Here is a 5166-nt window from a genome sequence, read left to right as displayed (position 1 = left end):
TTTCCTTCCTCTGTTTCTCTGAGATTTTGACCGTGTGAACAATCATATAAATATTTTAAAAATGCATATTGAGATGTATCATCTATGTGTCTAGAGTTTAGTGTTTGACACAGTTCCTTTGCATGCCTGATATTATGATGACACATGTTTGAACATCCATCGTCTACCGCTTATCGTAACATGTTTGCATTTCGTGAAATACCTGTTCCTGCATCGTACAACATTATGTCAGTGCCTTCATACCGTCATCTGTTTACATCTCACATATATAATTACAATAGGCAGTATTTTAATATAGCATTCTTGGAAGGACCTGGGACTTGTCAAAACCACCAGACTCATCATATTCCATTTACGTGTCTATAGACTGTTCTTACACTATTTCTATTGTATTTGTATTTACTTGCACATCTCAAAACATTCTCTCACACTATTCTGTTATTTCTCTCATGATATTGGTTTTATTTGTTTGATGTCCTATTGATGCATTGTTGGAGGAGCATGGGACTTTTTCATTGCTATGTTTACACTGTAGGTATTGGGCTCATGACAACAAAACTTTTAAATATTTGAATTTGACTTAAAATACCAACACCACGAGTACCATACTCTGCACCTGCTGTTCTCTCTGTTTGTCTCAAAGCAGGACCACATGGGTGTGTTGTAAACCAAAACTAACACCCTTAATGACTTAGTCAGTTTCCGTTTATCTTCAAACAGCTGCTCAGAAAATCCTCCCTGAAAAAAATCTCAGTTCAGTTTCAAACCGCAAACTTTCATTCAAGAGCTTTGTGATTTTTAATCTGCTCCTAATTAGAGGTGATGAAAGTGTGTTGTGTGTTGTGTCTGTATAAACACATCAGTAATAATCGCAGTGGGTGTGAGTTGATCAAACAGGGAAACATATACAGTATTTTAAAGAAGTCTCACACACTTTGCGTCTCGCTGTGATTAAAGGAATTATAATAAGACTGTGCACGGATTAAAAGGAACTTCCTTCAGTCCGACCCAAATAAATCTCTGCTTCACGACCTTAATATCTCCAAGAGTTACTGCTGTGTTTAAATCTATATAATTCCTTATAAATACTCTAAGTCTAAAACCAAGCAGTGCAGAAAGATATGAGAAGTGAAGACGAGACTCTGAAATGTTTCCTCTGCTCCCTGGAGAGTGAGTCAGTTTCACTCTGATGCAGAAAGTGTGGGTTACTCAAATCTCACCAAAAACACAACAGCGTTATTAATATCTGTGAACAATGAGAAGTACTTAGTCACACCTGGAGTGAACTCACCAGCTACCCTGCAGTATACAAAGTCATTCAGACTAGCTGCACCTTTACCAGCTTTGAGAACACTTTCATGATCAATCATTATAAAACATATCATATCTATTATTCTGAAATGGACCAATCTGCACAACGACTACTTTTACTGTCTTTCACTATATTTTGATGAGAATACTTTTCTACTTTCACTTGAGGAACATTTTGAATGCAGGACTTTTACTGTAACAGAGTATTCCTACACTCTGGTACTTCTACTTATACTCAACTACAAGATCTGAGTACTTCTACTTTTACTCAAGTACAAGATCTGAGTACTTCTACTTTTACTCTAGTACAAGATCTGAGTACTTCTACTTTTACTCAAGTACAAGATCTGAGTACTTCTACTTTTACTCAAGTACAATATCTGAGTACTTCTACTTTTACTCAAGTACAAGATCTGAGTACTTCTAATTTTACTCAAGTACAAGATCTGAGTACTTCTATTTTTACTCAAGTACAAGATCTGAGTACTTCTACTTTTACTCAAGAACAAGATCCGAGTACTTCTACTTTTACTCAAGCACAAGATCTGAGTACTTCTACTTTTACTCAAGTACAAGATCTGAGTACTTCTACTTTTACTCAAGAACAAGATCTGAGTACTTCTACTTTTACTCAAGTACAAGATCCGAGTACTTCTACTTTTACTCAAGTACAAGATCCGAGTACTTCTACTTTAATTCAAGTACAAGATCTGGTACTTCTACTTTTACTCAAGAACAAGATCTGAGTACTTCTCCCACATTTAGATGAAATACACCAGTAGAATACATTTAAAATCGTATATCATTTTTGCAGAAATCCCTCCTAATCCTGAAGACATATTAATATTTAAGGTTGTATTTTGGTAACAGTATTTGATAAAGGAATAACTTTGAAAGGTCTTGATATATTTAAATACTTCTGTCGACATGGAGCAGTATCTTAAGTATGTGCTCATATCCCACATTCAAGCATGTAACACATGTTAAATGCTTGGTGAGGCAGTACATGAAATCCACCAGTAGATGGAGACAGCCGCCAACATTTAAAAAGACAATCTGTTCAGAGCAGGATCAACAACACGATCTGACCTGATCTCTGTGTGTGTGTGTGTGTGTGTGTGTGTGTGTGTGTGTGTGTGTGTGTGTGTGTGTGTGTGTGTGTGTGTGTGTGTGTGTGTGTGTGTGTGTGTGTGTGTGTGTGTGTGTGTGTGTGTGTGTGTGTGTGCGTGTGTGTGTGTGTGTGTGTGACAGAAGCTCACATTAATATCTACATCTCAATCCTCTCTTTATCTGGCAGACATCGCTCCTATTCCTGCCTCGAATGCAGAACTTTCTTGTCGTTGTAAACGTAATTTATTTTTTGGTTTTCTTTGTACAAATTTTTTTGTTGAAAACAATGAATCAAATATCACGGATGCCGGCGATGACGATGACCTAAACTTTGATTTTCACGAACAACGTAATGGGTTTAGGACCAGAAACGTTTTTAAGCTTCTTCTTGCCCCTTTTGAACACGACAGAAACTATTTGAGAATTTTGTTTTTTAAATATTTGATACCTTGAACTTTATTTTGAATTTTGCTTCTCTTTGTTTTAATTATTATTATTGTTTGTTTTGTTTCTAACATGTTCAATAACCCCCTGCTGAGCAGAGCCCTCTAACACTGGGTAGGGTTTCCTCTTTAGAGATCAGACAGACCGGCTGCACTTTATCTACGTCAGGGATAAAAAACACGGTCAGAATATCTGCGTTCACTTCAGCCATGTTGAGTTTATTATGGGGTGTACATGCAACAAGTGTATTAGATGTTGCTTCTACTGTTTAAATATATTAATTTGGAACCGTCATGCACGGAAACTAAGGTAATATTTGGGCATAGGTATGGAGTATTTAACCTAACTACAGATTAAATGTACACAATATCTTTCTTGACTTTATTCAAGCATAATTTCAGCTTCAGATTTGGGACGAAAACAAAGAAACGTTTGACATGGTAAACTAGAAAGTCTGCAGCTACAGATAATACATTTGCCGTTACGTTATATATACTTACGTTTGATGAAACAGTTTAAAAATGGAGATCGCCATTTCTCGGACTTTTAAGGTTTCCCATGACAGAAAGAACCCCATGAAAACACTGGTAATGAATTGATTGCAGGTGTAGTTTGTTAAATGTAAAGACATCTCTAGTTGTGGTCTCGTTTTCATCGAGACTGTAGAAGTGGCATCTATCGCTTTCTTTTTTATATTTATCTGTCAATCTGCAGAGTTTAGATTAAAGATCAAATGCCAACAGTATCAATATGTTCCTCCATCAATATTATTGAATCAAAACTGCTCCAATTGCTCCGTCTCGATCGATCTGATGCTTTTGATTAGGATTTGGAAACATTAGAAGTACGTGGTTAAAAAAAAGTAATTCAACCTTTTCATAATTAATAATAGATCTCAAGAGTTTCTTGTATGTGAAAGCAGTTGCATTTACAGAGACAATTATTACCAAATCCTGCACAAATACTCTACGAAGCCTTTCAGTGTCTTTTTGTTTGGGTTTTTAGGTTTTTCAGACCTGCAACTTTGTCGTTTTTGTCCTCAAAAGAAAGCTGCTTATATCAGACTGATCACGTAGCAGTTAGCTGTTAGCTGTTAGCTGTTAGCTGTTAGCTGTTAGCTGTTAGCTGTTAGCCTGAAGCTACTGGTAGCCTGGGCTAAGAATATGTAATTTGAAAAACCCAATCGATCATCAGGTGTCCACAAACTGTGATAACTTCATCTGTTCATTTGTAGAAAGACAACTTTTTTGCTAACTCTTACTCCATATCTAACAAAAAGGTGTTGATATATTAGTGTTCACAGCTTCTTTCTGTTATTGCAGGTTTAATAAAAATAATTAACACCCATTATAAAAAACTGGACGCCTACACTGCTATAATCATTAGTAGTGGGAGTAAAACGTGAGCTTTAACAGACTGAATGAATTACTAATATATTTTGTAGTCACGAAAACTGAGCCATGTAACAACAGCCTTTGTAGTGTATATCAGTATGTAGTGTCTCTACTTTAAAGAGTCCTTTCCTGCTGATGTTCAGGTGTATATCAGTATGTAGTGTCTCTACTTTAAAGAGTCCTTTCCTGCTGATGTTCAGGTGTATATCAGTATGTAGTGTCTCTAATTTAAAGAGTCCTCTCCGGCTGATGTTCAGGTGTATATCAGTATGTAGTGTCTCTACTTTAAAGAGTCCTCTCCTGCTGATGTTCACATGTATATCAGTATGTAGTGTCTCTACTTTAAAGAGTCCTCTCCTCTGATGTTCAGGTGTATATCAGTATGTAGTGTCTCTACTTTAAAGAGTCCTCTCCCGCTGATGTTCAGGTGTATATCAGTATGTAGTGTCTCTACTTTAAAGAGTCCTCTCCCGCTGATGTTCAGGTGTATATCAGTATGTAGTCTCTCTACTTTAAAGAGTCCTCTCCTGCTGATGTTCAGGTGTATATCAGTATGTAGTGTCTCTACTTTAAAGAGTCCTCTCCTGCTGATGTTCAGGTGTATATCAGTATGTAGTGTTTCTACTTTAAAGAGTCCTCTCCCGCTGATGTTCAGGTGTATATCAGTATGTAGTGTCTCTACTTTAAAGAGTCCTATCCTGCTGATGTTCAGGTGTATATCAGTATGTAGTGTCTCTACTTTAAAGAGTCCTCTCCCGCTGATGTTCAGGTGTATATCAGTATGTAGTGTCTCTACTTTAAAGAGTCCTATCCTGCTGATGTTCAGGTGTATATCAGTATGTAGTGTCTCTACTTTAAAGATTCCTCTCCTGCTGATGTTCAGGTGTATATCAGTATGTAGTGTCTC

This window comes from Notothenia rossii (genome assembly GCF_949606895.1).
Source record: "Notothenia rossii genome assembly, chromosome: 11".
NCBI classification, from domain to species: Eukaryota; Metazoa; Chordata; class Actinopteri; order Perciformes; family Nototheniidae; genus Notothenia; species Notothenia rossii.
This window is presented reverse-complemented; position numbering follows the sequence as displayed.